Source organism: Pongo abelii, chromosome 10 (assembly GCF_028885655.2).
Source record: "Pongo abelii isolate AG06213 chromosome 10, NHGRI_mPonAbe1-v2.0_pri, whole genome shotgun sequence".
In the NCBI taxonomy this organism is placed as follows: Eukaryota; Metazoa; Chordata; class Mammalia; order Primates; family Hominidae; genus Pongo; species Pongo abelii.
The window spans coordinates 25,409,263-25,434,945 of record NC_071995.2 but is presented as its reverse complement, the minus strand read 5'-3'; the positions used below and the strand labels follow the sequence as shown (position 1 = coordinate 25,434,945).

The following is a 25,683-nucleotide window of genomic DNA, read 5'->3' as shown; positions in this document are numbered from 1 at the left end:
AGATCCTTCAGCCAGGTGATGTTTCACCAAGACTGTGAAGGACCCACTCTTTCGTTAGCTGTACCACTCAGAGTCAAAACGTTACATGTATTCTGCCCAGTCCAGAAATAATGAGGTTATTAGCATCATTATTTAGGGTGTCTGTCCTAATTAACACACCTCAAAATCACATTTAGTATTTTGAAAGTAACATGATGTTTATTCATATTGAATTAATATTCTATCAAAGTCTTATCTGAACTGCTTGAAATCATTTCTCTTTTATCCTGTGCTTATGCCACAGGTTGTTTGAAATTGGCAGCTTTACATTTATCAGTATTGATTTAAATGTAATCATTTTGGTTAAAATGTTTTTGAATAGTGATTCTATCATCTGGTGTAATAGTTGTTTCTCTAAGATTTTTGTTTTGTATGTACTTGGGAAAATCTTTTTACAACCTTAGTTTTGTTGTTGGTCATACTATCAAATAAGGTAGAATTAAAGTTAGAGCATTTATTTTACTAAAGATTTCTTTCTGGTTGTCAATGACTGCCAGATGTTATTTGATTAGCTGTAAGGCTATCTAATTGTCCATTTATCTCTACTGTAATTTTTCATCTTATTGTTAAAAGTTCTACTGAAAAACCAGAATCAAATCTAAGGCATTTACAGATAGGTATAATTAAAGCTTTTGAACAAAAGAAATACAGATAGCATGAAATTATATATTGTTAGTAAAGTAAATAACAACAAAAATATGTAATGAGTGGTTACTCTGTGTCCGACACCTTTCTGAGTGTTTACATACATCAGTTCTCACAAATTAATTGAGGCGAGTAGGTACTATCAATGTCTACATTTTGTAGATAAGAAAACTCAGCACAGAAGTTAAATTACTTGCTAAGTTCATATAGTTAGAAAGAAGTGGAGTCAGGAACTAAACCCTCGCAGTTTGGCTCCAACTTTGGTGCTCAAACCATATTGACTCAGGAATCTTAATTTTGTATGTGCTATAGGAAAACAACATAAAAATTGAAACAATGTGGCACTTTCAGGAAGAAGTTTTTGGAAATTTTTTTTATATTAGATTTTTTTCTAACCTTCCATATATCGAGGACTTTTAAAATATATTGCTTTCAATCTAAAATAATTAATATACCATATATTTAAAATGACTTCTAGTGGATATCTACTGTCTATGAGAATAACATCAACTTAGTTGAGGAAACCCTCAGACAAATTACATGCCAGGACAGCTTAGTTCTATTCCTTATGGTACATTGGCAACATAATAGCAAATGAACAATAAACTTAGCTGTGGAGAAAGACAGGAAAACCTTTGCAGTCATTCATGGATGTAAAAAACATAGGCATGCTGATTATGGTGTCTTCGTGCATGAATGCTGTTTTCAATAAATTTTTAAAAATTGTGGCAACATCAGAGGTTTGTAAAATGGCAGGAAAATGAGGTTTTAAAAGATAATTCCAATAGTGGAGTAGTATATGGTTTTATTGGAACTTAAAAAAATTGCCTAAATATGACCTTAGAGGGATACATAATCTAGAAAACGCATACTAATAACAAATGTGCATGTGGTTGTCTTGTATTTGGTACTAGAATATGGTTCTTAGCTTCTTTGTGGGAGAAATCTCATGACTTGATGCAAATTATAATGCTGGTAAAAGTGACACTATTTCAGTAAGAATTAACAATTTTGGGCCAGCCGTGGTGGCTCATGCCTGTAATCCCAGCACTTTGGGAGGCTAAGGCGGATGGATCACCTGAGGTCGGGAGTTCAAGCCCAGCCTGGTGAACATGATGAAACCCCATATCTAGTAAAAATACAAAAATTAGCTGGGCATAGTGATGGGCAACTGTAATTACAGCTATTCGGGAGGCTGAGGCAAGAGAATTGCTTGAACCTGTGAGGCGGAAGTTGCAGTGAGCCGAGGTCGTGCCACTGCACTCCAGCTTGGGTGATAGAGTGAGATTCTGTCTCAAAGAATTAGCAATTTGGAAATTTGGATTTTTTTCTAATAATTCATATATTTAGGACCTTTCCAGTGAATTAGATTTATATGAATAATCTATCATTAAAATATGTTGGAGAAAGATTTTAATTCACTGAAAGTATCCTGTAGGTGAGAAGGAAAAAAAAAAAAAGTCCCAATAGCATGTATTTTTCTTTTTGGCTCCATCAACAACAACAAAATCCTAATTTGGATAACTAATATGCTTAAGTATTCTCTGAAAAGACCTATAATATATTGGAGCTGTTTGAGTGCTCCTACAAATCATTTTGCTTTACAGCTTTGATCTTGAAATATGTGGACTGATATCTGATTTATGCTGTTGGTCCTTCTTGTAGATAGTTAAGTGTTCTTGCTTAAAGTTATTAAGTTAAGCCCAAAGCTATAAATGGGCCCGCTTGGCTTAGAGCATATGAAAAGACCTTTCCCCTTCAAATTCTATCCCCTTTAAATTCTATACTGTATCCTTTTAGTTTTGTTTGCCGTGGCCTACTAATGTCTTTTTGTCCATTTGGAAAGTATTTATTCACTATCATCTTCTCTTGTCATCCTCTAAAATATGTTTTCCTTTATTAATAACTATTATCTCTAAAAATTTGGGGAACCATATTCAAAGAAGATTACTTGAAAAACCTATTGTGTTTTATAACCTATGAACGTACCTCTAACTTAATTCTACATAGAAGTGTTTCATGGAAAACAAATCTGGTAGCATAAAAGAAATGAAGGAAAAATTGAACTTGTTTCACGTGGTATAGACTTGGAGATGAAAAATGGGTTGGAAGCATACCTATTTGAAAAATCTAGACCATATTCTAAGAAGGAATATATAGAGGGCCATTTTTGAATCATAGTTATTGATTTTGCTTTTCTTTCCCACTGAACTTTCAGCTATCCTTATTACCTTATTAAAGGGAAGATCACTATCTTACCTTTTGCATCTTTGCCTCCTAGAACTTAACACAGGATTCAGTATATTTTTAAAATAGAAAAACAACAATAACAATAATACTAGCTAATTGTAAAATATTGCTTACCATGTGCCAGGCATGCTTCTGGGTTTTTCCTGTGTATTAAATCATTCAGTTGTCACAACAAAGCAGGGCATATTATGATCCTTATGTACATAGGAGGAAATTGAGACACAAGAAGTCCAAATAACTTGCTCAGACTCAGAAGGTAAATGGAGATAGATACATTAAAACAATATAAACAGGCAAAAGAAGAGAATCTATGGCTATTTCTATATGTTATTGATAAACTATAGTTTTACTATTCAGTCATTCATTTCGATGTATTTATTTTAGCCTGGTCATCCTTAGTGAATGCAAATTGAGGCAGGATTGGTTGACAGAATATTGAGCAACAGGGCAAGATGATCAAACCTATGAGAGTAGAGAAGAGAATCCAACCAAAATTAAGTAGGCGTTATGTAATTTGCATTTCAGTGGAATCAGACCCCAATGGGGAGCCAGGTCAAAAAGTCAGTGTTTAAGGTGAATATCAGAAACGATGAATTCCTGAAAATCCCCAGTAAGCCTTATAGTTGAGACCAGTATACCATTCCTCAGTAAGATGCAATACAGTTAGTTTTTCCTCCAACAGTGGAATGTCTTGCTCTTTAGATGAGAAGCGGGGATGTAGACAGGTTGTGTTGAGAACCATGCAATAGGAAGCAACATGAAAAATACTTCTCTTTAAACACCGGAATCATTCTAATGGTGAGATGCTTATATCATGAGACACATAGGAGATCTGAGACGAATTCAACTACAAATTCACGTCTCCTGTGTGAGCCATGGGTGAGCTGAGTACAATGGTGGTGGAATTATATGGGTTACATTAACTACTTAGACTTTGTCCTATTTTTCCTATATGAAAATAGTTGAAATTCCCATAAAAATGCATGTATGATGTGAAACTGAAGTATAATGTACAGTCAGATAATTTTGAATATATTTTATGAAGTAAATGTTTATGATTTATAACATAAGCAGTATTGTAATTTCTGTGCAGCTTAAATTGATGCTTGAATAGGGGAAAAGGATGAAGAAGAAACTCAATGGTATGTTAACTGAGAGAATGAAGTAAAGTGGCATAGTAACGACAGTTATAAAAGGGGCAGTGCATACCCCATTGCTGTCAAGGGATTGTAAACTTCCAGACTGAGCTAAACGAATGCTGGGAAAGGTCTGTACAGCCGCGACAAGTCCTTAGACTTAGGACTTAGAAGCTTATTTGCGGTAGTTCTTTTAGGAGTTACAGGATTCTGGGGACTAATTCATGTTAACTGAATTTACAAGACATATATATATTTAGTTGAGACATTTAATTACCAAGAGAACTAGAAATCTCATCAGTAGGAAGGTCTCCTTGGGCTGTTTGTTGCTATGTTTCTGAAGATTGTTTCATGAACATGGAGGGAGAAGCTGTAAAATGGTTATAACTAATGACCAGGCATGATAGCTTATTCCTTTGGGAAGCCAAGGCGAGAGGATCCCTTGAGCCCAGGAATTTGAGACCAGCCTGGGCAACATAATGAGACCCCATCTGTACAAAACATTAAAAGTTACCTGGGCATAACTTTTCCTATAATCCTATAATTCCTATAATCCCAGCTACTTGGGAGGCTGAGGTGGGAGGATTGCTTGAGCCTGGGAGGTCGAGGATGCAGTGAGCGATGATACTACCACTGCATAACCTGGGCAATGGAGTGAGGTCCCATATCTTTTCTTTTCTTTCTTTTTTTTTAATAAAAAAAAAGCAGATTATAAGGCCTTAATATGCCTTTCTCTCCCCCAGAAGAATTAATTCATTAACTCACAGTGGACCAGAATACAGATGCTCCTCAACTTACAGTGGGTGGGTTGACCTTTTCATAAACACATCCTACCCTAAGTGGAAAATGTCAGGAATTTAAAATGCATTTAATACATCTAACCTATGAACACCATAGCTTAGCCGCACCTACCTTAAATGTGCTCAGAACACTTACATTAGCCTACAGCTTGGCAAAATTATCTAACACAAAGCCTTTTCAAATAAAGTGTTGAATATCTCATCTAATTTACTGAATACTGTACCAGAATCAGGAGACACAGATGGGCATTTTGTATACATGATGGGATGCAAAAACACAAAATACAATATCCAAAAAGCTCTGGCAACACAGTGCATTGCAGAGTCTCAGTTGTTTACCCTCATGGTTGTGTGGTTGACTAGGAGCTACAGCTCACTACCACTGCCTATCATCTCAAGGGAGTATCCTACTACATATTGATAGCCTGGGAAAAGATCAGAATTCAAAGTATGGTTTCTATTGAATGCATATCACTTTGTACCGTGGTAAAGCCAAAAAATTGTAAGTTGAACTATTTTAAGTCAGGACCATCTGTGTGCAATGAAATGTCAAGGTAACACACCAGGGCACCTTTTCCATGGAAAGTGTTACAAAAATTGATTCTTCTCCTTTGGTTCTTTTGCGTTTTGGTTTTCTAGGTACTGTTTGATTATTTAAAGAGTGCTCTACAATGTTAAATGTTTATTTAGCTCACAGTTTAAAGAACTTCAGTTAGTTATGTTTTAGATTCCTTGATAACATTTGAGATATCTAATTAGAGGTAACAAGCCCCCTGATATCACTTTTATGTGACCAACCATTTCTCTGTCATTTTTTCTGCAGATGGTAAATCCCATACATTTTACATTGATTTTGTATCAAATTCTATTTCAGACGGTTATATATACTGAAATTGTCCTCCAATTCTGTTTCTATCTATCTGGAACTTGTCAAAGATGGGTATCATGGGGGAAAACATAGGCTTTGAAGACAGGCAGACTTAGATGAATACACTAGCTGAGTGATCATAGGACTATTGCTTGATCTCTGTCTTAGTTTCTCCATCTGTGCAATAGAAATAATTCATTCTACTTTATACAGTAGCATATAGAACAATGCCTGGCACTTAGCAGGTGCCAGACAACTTAGCTTTCTTTTCTATAAAAGGTTTTTAGGAGGAAAACAAGATTTTTTTTTTTTTTATCTGAAATACTTTTCACAAGGGTTTTTAACCAAAGGGCCATATCTGGCCTACATAATGTTTGTAAAAATCATATTTGAAGTAATTGCCAACTTTAAACATCAGTAACTGTCACATAAAAATCTGTATTTCTCACTTATCTTGAAAAAGTGTATTTTCTGGCACAGAGCTTCCCCAGTTCTGCTTGGAACTCCAGGCAGAAGCTGAGTATTGGCTGCTGCTTTGGACACAGCATTTGCTAAACAGCTCACTGCAGTGCTTTGAATGACTTCTCTAGGCCTCTGCACCTGGAACTTCTTCACTATATTACCCTTTTCCTAATGAATCTTCATTTCATGATATTTTCACCAAAGAACAATACAATCTGTAAAAATGAATACTTGCAGTGCTTAAATGGGAAAAAAAGTCGAGCTCTTTTTTTGGTACTCTAAGGTGTTTGTACTTTCCAAACTGAAAGTTGGCGGACGGGATCTCAAAATGACACTGAGTGTTTGGAACTGAGACTTCTGTAAAGAAACTTTGTTACTGTGGTTCCAAACCACATGGACACTCAATTAATGCTGTTGACGGATGACTGTGAATTTTCAAGTGTTTTCAGTTTCACTGCCTTTGTCCTGGACTGCCCTGGAGTGTGGTAGCAATGACACGTTGTTTGTAAAATTAAAGTGCTGTGTTCATCCTTGAAACAAATGGCAAAGCTATTCAGGATTGGTATTATTCTGATGTTCGGGTAAGGATCCTATTGAAACACACACATTAAAACAAAGTCCTGGGTCAATTATCACAGTGTATCTTTTGAATGAGAAAGACTCAATGACTGGTTTGACTAGAGCCTAGTGACCCTGTGAGTGTTATTAATTTTATTATCCCAAGAGAATAAGGAAAATAGGACCTGTTGTTTAGCGTTCAGGCTAAAATTTTACACCATTATGTGTATGAGCACTATCTGAAGAGTCCCCCACATAATATACTTCTGGGGGAAAGAGGTTGAGTACATTCATAACTTTAATATAAAAACAACCCTTTAAATATGAAAATAGTAGCATGGCTTTAGGTCCAAAATGTAGAGAGACAATTATGGAGGTAGAAACCTTGAGATCTATTTGTAGATTATCCTGGCACTCAGGCTCCTATGATATTCTGTTTAGACAATACTCCATAAAGTATCACAGTGAATTTAAACATCACATTTGCATTTTCTGGGGTATTTATGATGATTTTTCTGAGTGTACTCTCTAGATGAGACATAGAAATATGGTGGTTAGAAGGGGTCTTTGGAATTAGATTGCTTGTATTTGAAGTCGGGCTCTGACATGTATAAGCCAGCTATGGGATCTTAAGCAAGTTTTATACCCTCTACATTTCTTCAGTCTCCTCAGCTAAAAAACGCAGGTAGTAATAGCACCTCCCTAATTATGTGAGTGAGAAGAATGAATGAGATAATGTTAATAATCCCTTAGCCCATAAAAAAGGCCCAAGCAATGCTGTTATTTTGTTCTTACCTTGGTTTAAGATGTATTTCAAACATAACCTGGATTTGAATAAAGAAGTGACCTGTGATTATTCCATTCAGATACCAAATCTAAACTAAATTGATGACAAAAAAAAAACAAACACAAAAAAACAAAAAAACCTGGACTGCTCTAAACATAGTATGAAGTACTACAAATTACCACATCCTAAAACAATGGTTTGGTCTATTGGTGGACAAGTAATAATCAGAAATAAGCTGTTTGTCTATAACCTGAAGCTGCAGATCCAGGGACTAGAGTATTAGGAGGGATGGGGAATTCAAAATATGGGAAATCCAGGACATCTAAGTTCAAGATTCTCTTGGACTTCCACTTCGCCACCACATCTTTGCCCCTAATGCAATGTATGTAAGAAAATACCAGGAACAGGAGCAGATTCCCACTGCAGTGAGGAGCTTGGATGTAGCAATGGACTGTCTTCATTTAAACTCAAACCCTCTTTAGTCCATGGGTCATAGACCATATGATTATTTGCACCAGCCATACAATCACATTGTAGGCAATTTGCTCATTGTAGCAGGCTTCTTAAACCACAGCAGGCTGTAATGACATTCACATGTGGCCAATGATTTAGTTTAAGACAAAGTACTATGTATTTAAATATTATTTAACATACACTGTTTCTCTCTCTACTGATCTTTGAAAATTTAAATGTGTGTGCTTTCTACTGTAAATGTACTCCCCCACCCTGACTTTTTTATCTTTGAGTTTTGTTTTGTTACGTTTTTTTTCTTCCCCAAAACAGGGTCTCGCCCTGTTGCCCAGGCTGGAGTGCAGTGGCATGATCATGGCTCACTGCAGTCTGAACTTCCTGGGCTCAGGCGATTGTCCCACCTCGGCCTCCCAAATGTCTGAGACTACAGTCATGCACCGCCACACCCAGCTAATTTTTATATTTTTTGTAGAGATGGGGTTTCATGATGTTGCCCGGGCTAGTCTTGAACTCTGGAGCTCAAGTAATCTGTTCACCTCAGCCTCCCAAAGTGTTGGGATTACAGGTTGAGTCACTGTACCCAGCCTTATCGTTTAGATTTTAATCTCAATTTTTGCTGTCTCAAGAGTTTCATTTTTTTTTTTTTTTTTAATGGATCTTGAAGGACCTTGCCTTTAGAAGAGAAACTAGCTCACTTTATGATAGAGGAGTCATTGCCTAGGTTAGGCTGTTCGGGTCCCTTTTGTAACAGAGGCCCCTAGACACAAAATTTGTGGCATTAGAGAAGCCCTCTCTAGTGAAAACCATTTTTATTTTTAGTACAGTTAGGAGATGATGATAATACCCATTCCTTATTTTCTTGATGTATTTTATAGTCCATACTCTGGTCTAAGACAGTTGGTCCCTCTCGTGTTGGCTCCACAAATCTTGTGTCTTTGCGTAGTGCCCACTGGAGATGGACAGGGAGTGAATGTGAAGAATATAGATACAGATATATAGATCTACAGATCTATATATCTGTACAGTGTACAGATATACGCACACACATACAAATAAAATATATGTGACATAGATGATATATATGTAGTCTATTTTATAGATTATAGATGGCATTTTATAGCCTAAGGATACAAAGGATGAGGGTGTGTCTGTGTGTATTTGTGTAAGACTGTAGACTTTTGCTTCCAGCATGCATGCGCTGTGCTTACTGCACAGGAAACTGACAGTTTCTCCACCCTTGTGGAAACAGAGCTTCTGAGAGTAGAGTACTGCTTCCAGAGAAACCCTGTCACCCCAAATATCCATCGTACTTTTTTGGTATGTCCCAGTTTTATTTTTGTTTTGGGTTGCTTTTCTCTTTTATGGGGTTCCTCACTTAGATATTACACAATCCTTATAGTTGAACTGAAAATACTATGTGCAAAACTGCTGGAAAATTGTTCCCACTACATGAAAGACGTTAGAGAACTGAACAACACGGATGCCAAAAAGATAAAATATGAGGTGAAGGGAAGGAATATTGAACTTTAATTGCCATGTACAGTATGATTCCAAATATAACTAACAAATGTTGAAGATATTTGCATGCTCCATGTAGTTTTCGGACAACTCTGGAATACACTTTTGAGCTTTGAGGTAGGGTCCTGTGAAGGGATGCTTCATAATCAAAACGTAGCTTTTAGTCTCTGCACATGAACTTCCAGAAGCATGACTTGTCAAGAAGGCTGGCTGCAAGGTACCCCCTTCCTGTTTCTGCACTTTTCTCTTTGTGGCTGTGTAATCTTGTTCATTGGGTGCTTGGTGGTTATTTTCTCCATTAAGTAGTGTCTCTTTTCTTTTCTTTTTTTTTTGAGACAGAATTTCACTCTTGTTGCCCAGGCTGGAGTGCAATGGTGCAATCTTGGCTCACTGCAACCTTTGCCTCCTGGTTCAAGCAATTCTCCTGCCTCAGCCTCCCAAGCAGCTGGGATTACAGGCATCCGCCACCACGCCTGGCTAATTTTGCATTTTTAATACAGGTGGGGTTTCACCATGTTAGTCAGGCTGGTCTCAAACTCCTGACCTCAGGTGGTCCGCCCACCTCAGCTTCCCAAAGTTCTCTTTCCTTAAGGCAGAAAAATTATTTCCTCTTTGTTTTTGTTTTGTGGGTCCCCCCCGCATTCTTTATTCTTACTCATGTATGGAACAAGAATTGGTTTGGTCTCACTGAGTTCTCCCAGACTCTATCTATCTCCCTAAGTAATGATAACATCTGCTAGAAATGGCATAGTAAGAAAGCAAAGCAGCTATTTGTAAGTCCTTTAGAGTGTTTCTCCAAAGGTGGTGAATCTAAAATTCATCTAAGAAGTTTGTCAAAACTCAGATTTCTGCTGGGTGCAGTGGCTCACACCTGTAATCTCAGCACTTTGAGAAGCCAAGGTGGGCAGATCACTTGAGCTGAGGAGTTCGAGACCAGCCTGGGCAAACATGGCAAAACCTCGTCTCTACTAAAAATACAAAAATTAGCCAGGTATGGTGGGGCACACTAGTAATCCCAGCTGCCTGGGAGACTGAGGCTGGAGGGTCACTTGAACCCAGGAGGCGTAGGTTGCAGTAAGCCGAGATTATACCACTGTACTCCAGACTGGGCGACACAGTGAGACTGTCTCAGAAAAGAAAAACAAAAAAACAAACAAACAAACAAAAAAAACACTGTTAGATTTCTGGGTCACACTGCCCAAGATTCTGATTCAGTGGGGCTCAATGGTTCCCAGGAAATTGCACTTTTAAATGCTGCTCCCAGGGAAACATTGCTATGTGGATCAACGTTTTCCATGGCTGGTAGTAACTGGATGAATATCTGGGATAACTTCTTATTCCTAACTATGACTGAACATCAGAATTTACAGTGGACGTTCATAAAAATGCCTGCGCCTCACACCCAGAAATTCTAATTTATTAGGTTTGGTTTAAGGCCCAAGCATCTGTATTAAAATATTAAAATATCATGTCCCGCGCCCTGACCCCAGCAACAACTGAACTCCTCAGGCAATTTTTTCTGTGCACCCAAGATTGATAACCATGGCCTTAGCTCTTAACCTCACCATGTTGCTATATGAATACTCCTCCATGATTACCAGGTAGAAGTCTGGAAAAGGCTGCATTCCTTGTGAATAACTAATATGAGCAGAAAAGGCCAGCATATCAGCTGCCCCTCATTTATACATTGATTAGGTCTCAAAATATGACAAGCTCAACTTAACTCTTAGGGAAAGAGTCAATGAGACCAGTAGATAGCTGGAAAACAGACCTCTTAGTTTATTTCTTAAGTGTCACATCAATCTGCCCAGTGAAGTGATTAAAGGGGAGACTCCAAACTTCAACGGGAACCAGGCCCTGATTTGTTCGGGGTCATGAGCAATGGCTCACAACCATCTTGTTTGCAGATACTTCTTTCATGCTATTAGGCTGTCAGTTGACAGACTTTGCAAGATTTATGGCTCAAAACTCAAGTGTACACATGTGCGAGAGGGTGGGATGATGCGACGGGTTAGATGAGGTGAAAGGAGAGGAAGATGGCACAGAAGTATGACTGTGGATACTCTGGACCACCCTTTTGGAATTCAACTTCCTAATCTCTCTCTCTAGGTTTTACCCCTTCCTCCCAGTAAACATGATTTTTAACTTCTGGGATTCCTGCTGTAGGAAATTAAAATAAAAAAATGAGACTTCTACCAGAAGCACCTAATTTATGAAAAGGTTCCTAGGGTGCTTTTACTAATAAAGTTTCATTGAGGGGAAAATAATAAAGATTTAGCATCCCTGTCCCTGGGAATTGATGGAACATAACAGAGCCCTCAGAAATAACAGCGCATGTCTACAACTATCTGATCTTTGACAAACCTGACAAAAACAAGCAATGGGGAAAGGATTCCCTATTTAATAAATGGTGCTGGGAAAACTAGCTAGCCATATGTAGAAAGCTGAAACTGGATCCCTTCCTTACACCTTATATGAAAATTAATTCAAGATGGATTAATGACTTATCGTTAGACCTTTCTCATTCTCTTGAGAAAACTCTGCTTTCATAGCCTAATTGCCTCTTTTTTATTGCACCTGTTTGCTTCTTTCAAACTTATTTGAACTGAAATTTCTGTTGTTTAAAATCGCACATCCTCTTCACAGTGGGGACAGTAACTTGCTGCATCTTTCTGCTTTTCCCTCAGAGATTTTTCTGTTTCTGCCAGGAGGGAATCCCTTGCCTGTTGCTGTGAACGACACTTCTCACTGATTTCCCCCTTTCAGTTCCTCCAATCCAAACTGAAACTTTCTTTTTCTTTCTCTTATCTTTCTTTTCTTTTATTTTATTTTTCTTAAGACAGGGTCTCCCTCTGTCACCCAGGCTGGAGTGCAATGACACGAACACAGCTCACTGCAGCCTTGACTTCCCTGGGCTCAGGTGATTTTCCCATCTCAGCTTCCTGAGTAGCTGGAACCACAGGCATGCACCACCATACCTGGCTTATTTTTGTAGTTTTTTTTTTTTTTTTTTGGAGAGACAGGGTTTCACCATGTTGCCGAGGCTGGTCTCAAACTACTGGGCTCAAGGGATCCTCCTGCTTCAGCCTCCCAGAGTGCTGGGATTACAGGCGTGACTCACCGCGCCCGGCCCAAACTGAAACTTTCTAAAAGGAAGTGTTACCCTATGACTCCCCTGCTTGAAGTCCTGGGACTCTCCAGGGTTTATTTAAATGCAAATTTAGTTTACGGAATTTGTCGCTACTTCCAATCCCCAAGCCTGCTTACAGCACACACACACACACACACACACACACACACACACACACACAGAGACACACACACACAGAGTTCTCCAACAATAGTACATTATCCCTCATTCCTCAAAGTGGCAAGTTCTCATATTCTCTAGCATCTATGCACATTTTCTGCCTTTTGCTTGTTTTTGTCTTTCTCTGTAGAAAACCGAATAAACTCTAACCCTAACTTCAAGACTCAACTTAAATGCCACTTTCTCTGTGAAAATGGAAACTTTCCCCCTCAATCAGAGTGTGTCAGGGTCCTTTCTTCTTCTTTTTTTTTTAAAAAAATAGAGACGATCTTGCTGTGTTGCCCAGGCTGGCCTCGAACTCCTGGGCTCCAGCAGTCCTCCTGCCTCAACCTCCCAGTGTGCTGGGATTACAGGCATGAGCCACTGCACCTGGCCAAAGGGTCCCTTTTTTATATGCTTTTCTAGCCCCCTATTCACACTCCCATGCTAAACATTCAGTGTTATCATTGCATTAGGATTGCTTCCTTCAGAAACCACATATGAAAGCCGTTTCTGTCTCGTTTTTCTCCATTGCCTCACAGAATACTGAGCAAATCATAGTCAACACTTTAAAAACTGTCTGTTGGCTGGCCAGGCATGGTGGCTCATGCCTGTAATCCTAGCACTTTGGGAGGCCGAGGCGGGTGGATCACGAGGTCAGGAGATCGAGACCATCCTGGCTAACACGGTGAAACCTCGTCTCTAAAAATACAAAAAATTAGCCGGGTGTGGTGGCATGTGCCTGTAGTCCCAGCTACTCGGGAGGCTGAGGCAGGAGAATTGCTTGAGCCTGGGAGGTGGAGGTTGCAGTGAGCCAAGATTGGGCCACTGCACTCCAGCCTGGGTGACAGAGCGAGACTCTGTCTCCAAAAAAAAAAAAAAAAAAAAAAAGAGAAAGAAAACAACAACAAAAACAAAACAACAACAAAAAAAACTGTTGGCCAATGAAAGAAAAGGAAAAAACCAAAATCACTATTAGAAGTTCGCCAAAAAAAAAAAATAGGTCTTGGGAGCAGAGGGAAAGGCTTAGAGTAAAATAATTAGGGAATAAACTGTCAAAGTTTCCATTTTGCCCCATTGCTACAGCACCTAGTTTAACAACCAGGCCTACCTAGGACCATGGTACTCCGGAAGCCCACTAGAGCAAGAAGAGCTAGAAATGGTGCTTCAGTGGGATAGCTATTTGCTAAGCCGCATTTCTAGTTATGGTGGTTTGGGGAAGGGGCAATTATTCCCCAATTCCACATGAATTTATAACGATGTTGTAGATGAAATAGTGTAGGTAGATGCAGCAGTGGCTTGGCCAAGGCGTCTCATTAGTGGCACCGCAGTATTCTGTGTCCTCTGAATCCAGTGCTTCACTTTGACCACACTACTGAAAGCCAAATTCCATTATTTTTGGCAGTTGGGCAGATAATTTTGTACCATATGTATTCATAATGCGCTTGATAATTTATCTATTACAAATCATGGAGACTTTTTGTTTAAATGCAAACCAAGTACTATAAATCTCGTTGGTTTTCAAGTTTTATCACGCAGATTCAAATAGGTACATGTGTGGGCCGATGGGGTGTGCAGTGGGCTGCAAATGCCATCAGAAACACATGGAACACAAGTGACAGAGGTCCTAAGGGCACATTTTAAGTCTGCTTGGTGCTGTGTATGTCTGAGGGTAAAATCAGTTTTCCTTATCGAGAAGAGCAGTGACTTCGTCTTCTTCCCACCTGTCTCTAGGTCTCATGAGTGTTCACAAGCATGGCGCCTGGTTTGTTCTGTGGTGTTTTCCCCATTCTCCTCCTTTGCACTGACTAATGCAGAAATGTCACCGGCCACCCTACAGTTGCCTTGCAGATGTGGTGCAAGTTCCCTGTCCTTGCACTAGCACTGCCTGCTGTTTTGCAGACGGCAGAGGAGAGCTGCCTTGTGTTTCCAGTGTTTCTCCTGAATGCTGTGAAAACACTCTTTTGTTTCATTTTTGTCTTTCTGTTTCCCCAGGACTCTGACAGGAGCCCCTGAGAAAAATGGCGGGGTCGGGAAACAATCTTAAGCTATAAAACCTGCTGTACTTAAAGGTGCCACTCTCCTCTGAAAAAAATTCATTATCCTTACACTTAGTTTATTAGCCTCTGTTATTGCTTTCTCCCAGGATGCCCTTTGTGGTTCAGGCAACAAGACACCTAATGAACTCATTCCGCCAGCCCTCCAAATAGCTGGACACCTGGTATAAGGCTGGACAGCCTTGAGATTGGGGTGGCAAGGATGGCATAACATAGCTTAGATCAGTCAGATCCATCACTTTCTATGTATCTATAGTGAAACAAAGTTTATAAACAAAGGGCTAGAAGACCCCTGACATCTCTGAGGGGAACAGTTTGCTCAAGGCTACCATTATGCAGCATCGCACGTGATATCCTAATCTAGGTCCTTCTAATTCCAGAGCCACTACACTTTTAATACTTCTCATTTCTTGTCTAATTTTCTATCTTTAGCCTAGTGCTGGACAACACATGTAAAATACATGTTGGATGAATGAACGAGGACAGGAACCAAAACACATTGTGTGGGAAGATGCTAATACCCTGTAAACACTATGAAGAGCACGGTGAAGTAAAACAGTTGTGGATAGTGGTTTCTTTTGAAGTATCACTTATTTAAAACACTATCTCTGAGGAACTGATTTGGAGTGAGAATTTGCTATATAACAGCTTGAATTTTTAAAGACATAGCTCAGAGTCTTTATAACCTGCTTGAGAGTTGATAATGGATTTTGACAATGATTTCAAGTGAATTTCTTTTCCTGAAGACTTTAAAAATATCTCATGAAGTTTTCTATTAGATGTGTTCTGTTAGGCATGTGAAATTTTAAATAATACATTTATAAATCAGTACCATATTTTCTTCCACTGAGAATATAGCAAAAGTTGGTGACCTTTATGTCTGTCATAATAAAAATGACTTCTATTTACTTGAGAAGGACCTTTTAATCCTAAGAGATCCTTAATTTTTATGTGGTTGTCGCTATTCACTATAAGAATCACTTCACTTTCTTCTACAATGTGGTTTCACTTTTGAAAGCAGTTGATTTGTCTACTTAGGAAATGTTACATTACATTAAAGAGCTACACATACCCTGTCTTATTATTATTATTTTTTTTTTGGAAAGTTGGGTTGTAGTAATAATGTTCATTTGTTGTTGTGATAGGGATAGCATAATAGGTTTTACATGAAATAATCTAAATGGACACATTTGCATCCACATACAGAAATACATACAAAAGAATGTATCCTTTGTACCTATAGGCACATGCACGCCTGCCCATCGTTTCATAGATATGTAAGATTTTCCTCCCACCCTGGGCGTTTGATTTATACAATGATGGGGCTTCTTTTATACTTACTAATTCTATTCTCTATTATATTCCAAAAGGCATCATATTATCTGCCTTGTCCAATTTTCTTCTGTGTGTCATTAAAGTGGCCTGCTGTGAAGCTAATTTTTGTTGCTCATTTTATTGATATTTTGGGAGAGTGAGATTTTTTCCAAGCAGTTCCTGCTTTAGTATAGGGTTGTGGTAGCTGTCAAAAGAAGGTTTTGAAACCATCCTCTAAAATAAATAAAAAATAAAAGCAGCTTATTTTAGTATCTCTATTGACATACAAATTACAGGTCATTGATCTTTTCCACACTTCCTTGCAATTATTTCTGTTGACGATTTTTTAAAAATAAGACAATGCAATATATTTTAAAAAGCAAATAAATAAACCTCAAGGATAAGAATTGCACCAAATGGGTTTGTAAATGGCTGTGACACACATTTAGTAGGAGAAAAGCATCATAGAACCTAGCTTTGTTGTTATTTACCACAATCCAAAATAAAGTGTGTAAGTCATTAGGTTAACACAGCTCTGAATCAATCTAAAATCTCACCATGCAGGGACTGTTTAACTCTGCAAGTTCAGACTGACTTATTCTTGTCAGGTCAACTAGTTTTCCAAAATATGCATAATTTTTAAATAATGTATAATAATACCAGAAAACAGAAATGCATCTCCGTTTCCCTCCCCTCAGCCCCTTGCCTTCCCTTCTTTGAAAAGAAGAAAAGAATTGAGGTGATGCCAAAACAAGGAGCATCCTTTCCTCTAAGAGATGGCAGTCTGTGCTTTGCCTTTGGGGGCCAGATGGCAGTGAGAACATTGAGGAACCAGCAAATGTCTGGGTTTGCACCCTGGCTCTTTCCCTTTCTCTCTCTCAGCCCCACCTTGCCCTTCTGCAAACTGGGGAAAATTAGACTCTTATAGGACGGTTGAGGGGATGTATATAAGTAAAGAAAATAGTGATTGACATATAGTAAGCACTATGTCATGTTTGTTAAGAAAATAAAGATCTCAATAGCTGGACTAGATCGAAACAGAATACATGTTTAGAATTACACGTTGCTGTTTTTAGTAAAACAAAGAAAATGTGTACCTTCTGTAGATCCATTTAAGATTTGGCATTGAAAGACAGAAATTATTTTGCTTTGTGATATATTTTCAAGTAGAAGTCTCAGAATGTGGCAGAGTCCAGGGAACGAGTGGAAGGGGACACATTAACATCACATTACCAGGGGCAAGTCCAGAAGGGCCAGTAGAAATCACAGTGCTGCTTCTGAAGGTTTTATCAGCTCAGCAGTGAATTCTGAATTCAGCTTATCTCTTCCAACCTGCTCCACAGGCCTCTAGTTCTATAAATTGTTAATAGGTGTGTTTGGAAGAGGTTCCTAGGTAAAATAAGTTTGTCAAATACTGAGTTAAGCAAACTTAAATAACAATCCTCGGAGCTTTTAATATATTTAGTATAAATTTCAATACTGCAGGAAATGCACATATTATGTATCACATCCCAAATTTATTTCACCATGATTTCCTTGCAAAAAATCATACAACTATTGTTATCCTCCTAAAGATAGAATGTCATTTGGGAAATAAGTAACATTTTGGTCCTTGTCGTATTACACAGACAAGAACTGAATAAAATAAAGTTGGTTTAGAAAGAAAGAAAATAATGTTAATAATAGCTAGCATCCAAATAATATTTTACAGCTTAAACATATTTTCGTATATATTATTTCCTTCAAAAGCATATTTTCCTCTTTCGTATTCACTCACCAACACTCCACCTCACTCCTTTTCTCCTGAAATCATATAAATGGGCATTCTGAGCACTGAGTCATTCCAGTTCCAAGTAAATACCTCCTCATAGAACACTTTGCTTATGTGCTCAAAGAGGTGACAAAAAGACAACACTGTTTTTGGTAGCAAAAAAGTAGAAATCATCTAATATTTACCAGGGGAGGAATGAGTAAACAAAGAGCATGCAAACAATGCGTGTTAGTTAAAATGAATGAACTAGCTTTATGTGCAATAGCATGCGTAAGTCTTAAAACATGATTTTGGGTGATAGTAAATGGGACAAAATTAAAATAAGCAAAAATAGGACTGAGTTTTGAAATCACTGGCAAATATCAATGAGAAAGAGGAGGTGCTATAGATAATGGTGACCTGAATGGAGTTAATTGCTCATCAAAATTTAGGTAATCTTATTAGTGTAAGGCTTGGAAAATTAGGAGGGCTAAAGTTGTTTTAATGCTCGCTCTCTCTCACTGTTTCTTGTATTGCTCTGTATTTCCTGAGAATCTCATTCACATTCAAGATTTCATTTATCAACGTATAGGCTAATGACACACACATTTATATTTCCACCTCACTTTTCTCTTGAATGGCAGGTCTGTATATTTATTGGCTGGCTGAACATCTTCACTTGGATATCTCACAGACAACTCAAACATACTATGTCTCAAACAATTCATGATTCCACACTACTCTCTCCCTCTTCTATGAAGAAACACATAAAAGTCACTCCTCTTCTCGTATTTTCCATCTCTTACTTACAAATGGCACTCAAGCCAAAACTCATTTGTCATTCCCAACCCACCACCCTTCCCCACGTCCAATGTCATCATATTCTTTCCCTTCTCCTTTCTACGTTTCTTTCCAGCCCAGCTCGTCCTCTATGTCTCTTCTTCCACTACCCCAGTTCATTTACCTTAATGATGTTTTCCTGGGTTATTGTACTATCTCTTTAAACATATCCCTGCTTCTAGTATGGTTGTTTTCCAAAACATCCTCTCCATGTTTGTCAGATCTTCCCTAATCTCACATATTTCATATATATCTCTCTTTTCTATCGCATCCTTTGGTGACCTCCCTTAATTTTTAGCCTTAGCATGGCTTCAAAAGTCTTGATTTGTTAAACCAATAACTACTACCCTTTAAAGATGATCTTCTACAGCCCTTTCCTTCTCTTCTTCCTCTTCCCCTCTTCCCCTCTTCCCCACCATTGGCTCTTCCAAACTCCAGCCATATCAACCTACACATCTTTTCCTATGTATTTCTGCATGCCTGAATGCCCTTCTCAGTCCTGTCCTTTGATGTGCCTCTATACTTCCTTTAAGACTCTAAGAAATACAGTTATCTTGTACTCCTTCATAAATCAAAAACTATGCAATAGAAGTGTCACATACATTTTGACTTATAGTTATTTTGATCCATTAGAATAAAAACAGTGAAAATGAGGGCATTGAATTTCTAAAAGCAATATTTGAATCCATTGGACTGGTAAATCTAAATAATCTAGAATAGCCTGATATGGAATATCATTTCAGAAATAAAATAGGAATTTTTATGGTTTATGAAACATTTGTGGGATTCATAAATGCAAATAAATAATCCTTCAGTTTTAAGCATCTTCAGGGCAGGAACTGTGTGTGTTTATTTTATAAGCTCCATAGCCCATAATTCCATGCTTTATACATACTAGGCACTCAGCAAATGTGTGTTATATTGAAAAACTGATTATGTTGTCATGGGAACACATGATATCAAAACATTTAATAATAGGTATTATTTTACCTCACAGAAATAAGGCAAATGTTAACTAGGCATACCCACAAAGTTTTGGAAATATCACTTTGAAAATGTGAATGTTACTGTGTTTATGTACCCATTGTAAATAAATGATTCAAGGAAGAGGTGTTTGCAAGATATCTAGAAATACATTTAGTTTCCTGTATACTAAAAAACTGCCTTTAAACATACTTTAAATTGCTTTCTTACACTCTGGACTTTTTAAAAAATATATTACTTTCAAAGATACCTTCTTGTAAAATAATGAGAAAAAATTGCCATTAGTTCCATTCAATATAACAGGAAAATATGTCATAAAGAAGAATTCTTTTTTTTTGAAAGCATTTAAACAAATGACACATTAACCACTTTTTACCAACAATTCATAATTTAAAACAGAAAAGGAGGGGAATGAAGCAATAATATATTGAGGTAGGAAGCATTTAGATAACACAAGTGAAAAGTAACCCTTAAATATTTGCCAATCTATTTCCTCAGTTTTCACTTTCTTGTCATGAGTGCTTATACACAAGTAGTGACTTGATAATTAGCTCATTGATAGTGATTTGGTATAAATTAAATACTTGTTTCCATTCAGGGACACCAGAGTGATTAGCAACTGGGACAGGTGAATCTAATTTACAATTTTTTCCTTTAACCGAATTTCACAGGGCATACAGTTAAATAGACAACATTACTGATTTCTCCTTGGCAAGTAAGTTAAATGATCATTTTGGTTTCAAAAGTGAATATTATATGCCTAGGAGTGAGAAATTAGGTAAGATATATATGTATGTTGGAGCTTTTTTAATTAAAAAGGAAAGCATATATTATTGTAATGTTTAGACATGACAATATTTAAGGAAGAAAGTTTTAAGTTTATATACCCAGAAATGTGTATGTTAGAACAGTAAAACATCAGCTACAATTCTACTGATGGGTATTTTACTTCTGTCTCATAACAGCCAGTGTGTTCTGTGTCATAGAACACAGTATTATTATGTATCTGGGGACTTGTTGAAGAAAATGGAGTGAAAGGTACAAACTTATGGAATATTTCCTCACTAGAGATCATTCTCTGAGACCATAAGTAGAGGATTATTTGCTCCATGGGCAAATATATATGATTATTTTTGTAATAAAGTACTGAAGTACCCCGTATCATATACTATACTATTTAATTTATACCGTATAATTTCTCTTCTATTGAAATAATTTTGATAAATGATTTGAATGATGTCTGCCTTTTTGTTTTTTTCAGAAATTGCAGAACCAGGGCATTCTGCTACTTTTCTCTGCCTGGGGATATAGAGAGAAATATGGAGATAGATAAAGAGATGGGCAAAGACAAAGAGAAAGAGAGAGAGAGACCCATACATATACTTTTTAAAGCAGATAAAAGAGAGCACTGAACAAGAGGCTAAAGAAAAAATTATTATTTTTATCATTTGATTGGCTGCTGCTAACTTTTCAGAAGAGATTAATCATCATCAGAAAAACATTTTGAAGACCCATGCCCCATGCTGTTTTCATACTCTTTAAAGCCATTTAGAATGACAGAATCCTCGTATTCTAGGAGCTTATGACCCAAGCCAGATAATGCGGCATGAATCCATAAGGCAGAGATTGTAGAATAAAGCTCAGAATAAATATCAAAAAAAAAAGGAATTAAAAATTAGAAGGCCCGAAATGCAGGAGCGTGTTGAGTAGACAGAAAGAACTTTGCTGAAGTTTGATCTTTTCTAATACAGTATCTTCAAATAGGTCTGGCACCAAGATCATTATCGTATGGCTACCTCCCAGATCCTGGATCAGGCCTACTGTTTATTAAGATAAATGTAGACGTGCCTGCAAAGGAGCACTTCAAAATAACAGACCTTCATAATGCTGTGTGACTAGTTTGGGATTCGTTTTTTGTTTTAATCATTGCTTTATCATTTGCCTTAGGTCATTTCTGAAAGCCCTATTGTGTCATTAACTGAATTACGCTATGATTTGTGTTTATTCCTTCATATTTAAAAAGCCTTCCAGGACTATCCTTCTCTGATTTGCACTTAAGTGAAATTAAAAGTCTGACTGTTAGGTAGTGCCTTTAGACCAGCTGAAATAGCTCCTCCAGCTTACATCTTTAGGGCCTCGTTAGGAAGAGGCTCACAGCATGCCTGACACCGGTTAATATTTGCAAAGCTCATTTACCTACATTGGAAACAAACCAAAAAAAGGCCAGATGAATTCTACTGAAGTGAAGAAGGCTGAGGGCATCAGTGCCCGTCATCTGGGTCACCCTTCTCTGTCGGAAGTGGATGACCCACCAGGCAGTGACTCCTTAGCTCTTTGAAACTGACAAAACCTGTTGAAAATGGGTCTTCAGGTATGTTTGTTGTTAAAGATTCCACAGGACAAAATAGGTAACCCATAAACTTGAGAGAAAAGGGGAGTAAAAAAAGGATTCCTTCCCAAAACAATATATGTCTTTTACATGGACCAAGTTAGCCATAGTTTGTTTTCCCAGAGGATAAAGGATAATATTCACACGATGATAGCTCTGCCCTGATGGAATTGTAAGCCACAGTTTTTTCCTAATTAGAAATACAGAATATGGTGGTTTGCAGTTACTTTGAGAAAATCGGTTGTTAGTTTCCTCATTACTATTTCTCCTTACTATATGGCATTTAGACTAATGTATCCATTTGAGGAATATCTGTGCCAATGGTTATGGGCCAAAAGTCCTCAACAACTGAATACTGTCTTCTCTATCAACCCTGATATCAGACTTACTCAGGAGTCATTACTTTTGTCTAATTACGAGGATGACTTTGGATAAAACTAGATAAGTGCACTTAAATAATATGCAGTAGCTTATTAATCCAGAAGCATTCTCAACCTTTGTTTATCATTAGATTAGCTAGAGATTTTAGAGTACCTGATCTATTGGCTAAAGAGGCTCTGGTCTGTTGTATCTCTTTCTGTAAGAGCACAATGGAGAAAACATGTCAAAACTCTTGAATCCCACTAGGATTTTTAAAACTTAATTCCTGTCAAAAAAAATTCAGTGACCAACCCAGGTTCAAGATTTTTCTAATGTCTCTTCTACCGTGCTCTTTCCTTCTGTTTACTGCCAGTATTCTTGAGGGAATAAAAATGTCTTCAGCATTGCCCAGAATTCTCCTTACCAATGATTTCTATTAAATTTTCCCATTAACCATAAATTTTTCTTCAAAACCATATTTTTGTATCCTTAGGTTGCTTCTAGAGTTCTGACTTTTCTGAGAAGATTTCTTGAATTTGGAATTATTAGGAAAGTGTATGTACACACTTTGGGGCTTTTGTTATTGGATACTTTATGACTCCAGTGGACATTCTGAAGAACAGAGTGTGAATTTCCCTTTTCCCCGGACCCTCACTAACAACTGTGTATTAACTTTTAAAATCTTTATCAATTTTATCGATGAAATTTAAATTATGAGCTATGACTTTTAAATTGTCTACTTCAACAAAATATTATTAGTAGTCACTCTGCTTTTCCTCTTTGCAACATGTGATTCTATTCGGTGTATCCAACCACTTGAACCTCTCATCTCCTGACTTTTTATAATATTATTTCTTAATTGATTTCTATCCAACTATTATTATTTAGTCTCTTTAGCTAATATTCATTAATAGTAAACATTCTGGCCTTGGCTCTGACCTTCTCAATGCTTATACTCTCTGCTCTAATAAACAGATCCTATGGGTATATTCAGAGTTTCAAACTCTGTATACTTCAAAGCTGATCTGTGAAACATGGCCCATGTGATATTTCTGCTTGATAATAGTAGCTATCTTCAAATATCTGATGGAGAGTGGGATTTATAAGACTGCTGGACAATGCCAAAGGCACTTTTATTATTCTGTTTTATTGTCACGACAGCTGAAATTTACTAAGAAGTAACTTGTTTGTCCAAGGTTATATGGTCAATAAGTGGGAGATTTAAGACTCTCTGGAAAAGGCCCTTTGGAAGTCTAGAAGTCTACCACTGCCTTTCAGGCAGGACTAAAACTTGGTGTTAGGATAACAATACCTCAGCATAGGAACATCTGGAGTTAAGCCCACCACTTCACAGTGGAATGTTCCCGACAAATAGAATCATCTCTTTGTGTTCAGTTTGCTCAGCTGCAAGGTGAGGATAATGATATCAACTTCATCAAGGTTGTTGTGGTCATTAAATAATACATATAATAGTACTCTGTTAATTTTAAAGCTCCGTAGGTAAAGGGAAGAGTGTGTGTGCACATGCTATTGTTTGTGTTTAGAGGCAGTGTATTATGAGGTCATCCCCTGAAAAATAATTTTGACAACTTCCTTTTGAAACGTATCATATCTTTACCGTCTAGAATTTTTTGTATTAAGCTACTCTTCTCGTGCAGGTTGATGTGTGGTTAATTCAGTTTGGGCCGTAAAAATCTACAGAAGAAAACACTTCAGTGAGGTTGGACCTCACCACATTACTCAAGTGTCACTTATATCCAACCTTTCTTCCCTTTCTCTCTATGTAATCATGATTTTATTTCAGGCCTTCTTTATCTTTAACCTTCCTTCGTCCAGTCCCTTCTCTTGAATCAATCTTCTAATAACAGAATATCACTTCTAATAAAAGAAAGATCACTACCAATGGAGTGATCTTTCTAATAACAGAAAGTTGATCCTGTCACTTCATTGATTATAAACATTTAATGGCCCAATGTTGCATATAAAATGCAATGTAAATGTTGCAACATCGCTTTTAAAGCTTATCCAACCTCCCCTATCCTCCTGGTCACTAGGCCGTTCTTCTTTGAGTACATCAGGCTTGGAGTTCGGCAAATATGATGACTGATAGTTATTCTTTTTCTTCTATATATTTTTCCTACTATAGATGTTATGAACATTAAGACTTCAGGAATATTGTAAAATTTAACATGTCTAACTACATTCAAGTAATTTCTTATGTATTCATTTATTATCACTAAAACTTACTAACCTCTTTCTAGAAAAAAATACCTTTGACAGTTTTGTCATTTCGTGATTTCCTAACAGAAAATAGTGGCACATAAAGCTGAAAGCTAAGATGTTAATTTTTTTTTCTCTTGATCGAGGGAGTGATCTATATGGCAATAATTAGTAGATTTTGCTTGTGCTTTTCTATATGTAATGGTTATTTGTATTGAACTTTAATTTTTGGATACCCAGAGATGAGAAGCTTTGCCTAAAGGCATATCCTGGTTAAAAATATTTTTCCCGTTATCTGTTGTTGTTGAAAACACTGGGGAGAATATACTTTTCGTCCAAGTACTGTATTCTGAATAATGTTTCATCCATAAGGATTACAGATCTTTGCAGTCTGTCAGCATCATGTTTCTGCATAATTATTCACCTTGTCAATTACTCATATTTGAGTGTTGAATGAGTAGTGTTGGGTTGAATGATACTGAATCCCAGAATATTATCTGGAACGTGTTCCTTAAAATGAGCTGATAGATGAATTTGTTTTATCATATGCTATCTTCTAAAATTAGCCTTAGAAAATAATATATGGTTAAGAGTTCAGTTAATGAGATGCTGGGTGATTAAGTCATTTCTATGCCTAATTGATGGATAATGAGTTCATTGGGAAAAATTTATTGAGTTTCAAAACCAAGTGACAGGTTACTCTAGTTGTTGACAGTAACAGGGAAAACACAAGATCTCAGAGTTAGTAAATTCATTGAATATTTTCTCTTAGAATAGAGTTTGTTACAAAATAAATATTTTTCTTAAGATTCAAATTATTTTCAGCAATTTTTTATTTAAGAACAGAGGGTTGAATTTGTAATATTTATGGGAAAAATCCAAGGAGACAGAAGAGAAGCAGGGACCTTGTTTTACTTAACTCCTGGCCTTGAATTTAGCCTGACAA

At 37.2% G+C, this 25,683-nt stretch overlaps 1 protein-coding gene across 7 annotated transcripts in view; it reads left to right on the top strand.

Annotated features, from left to right (window-relative positions):
* The window catches only part of SOX5 (SRY-box transcription factor 5), a 1,035,411-nt gene that overhangs the window by 381,261 nt on the left and 628,467 nt on the right, over nucleotides 1–25,683 (top strand). The window lies entirely within an intron of this gene.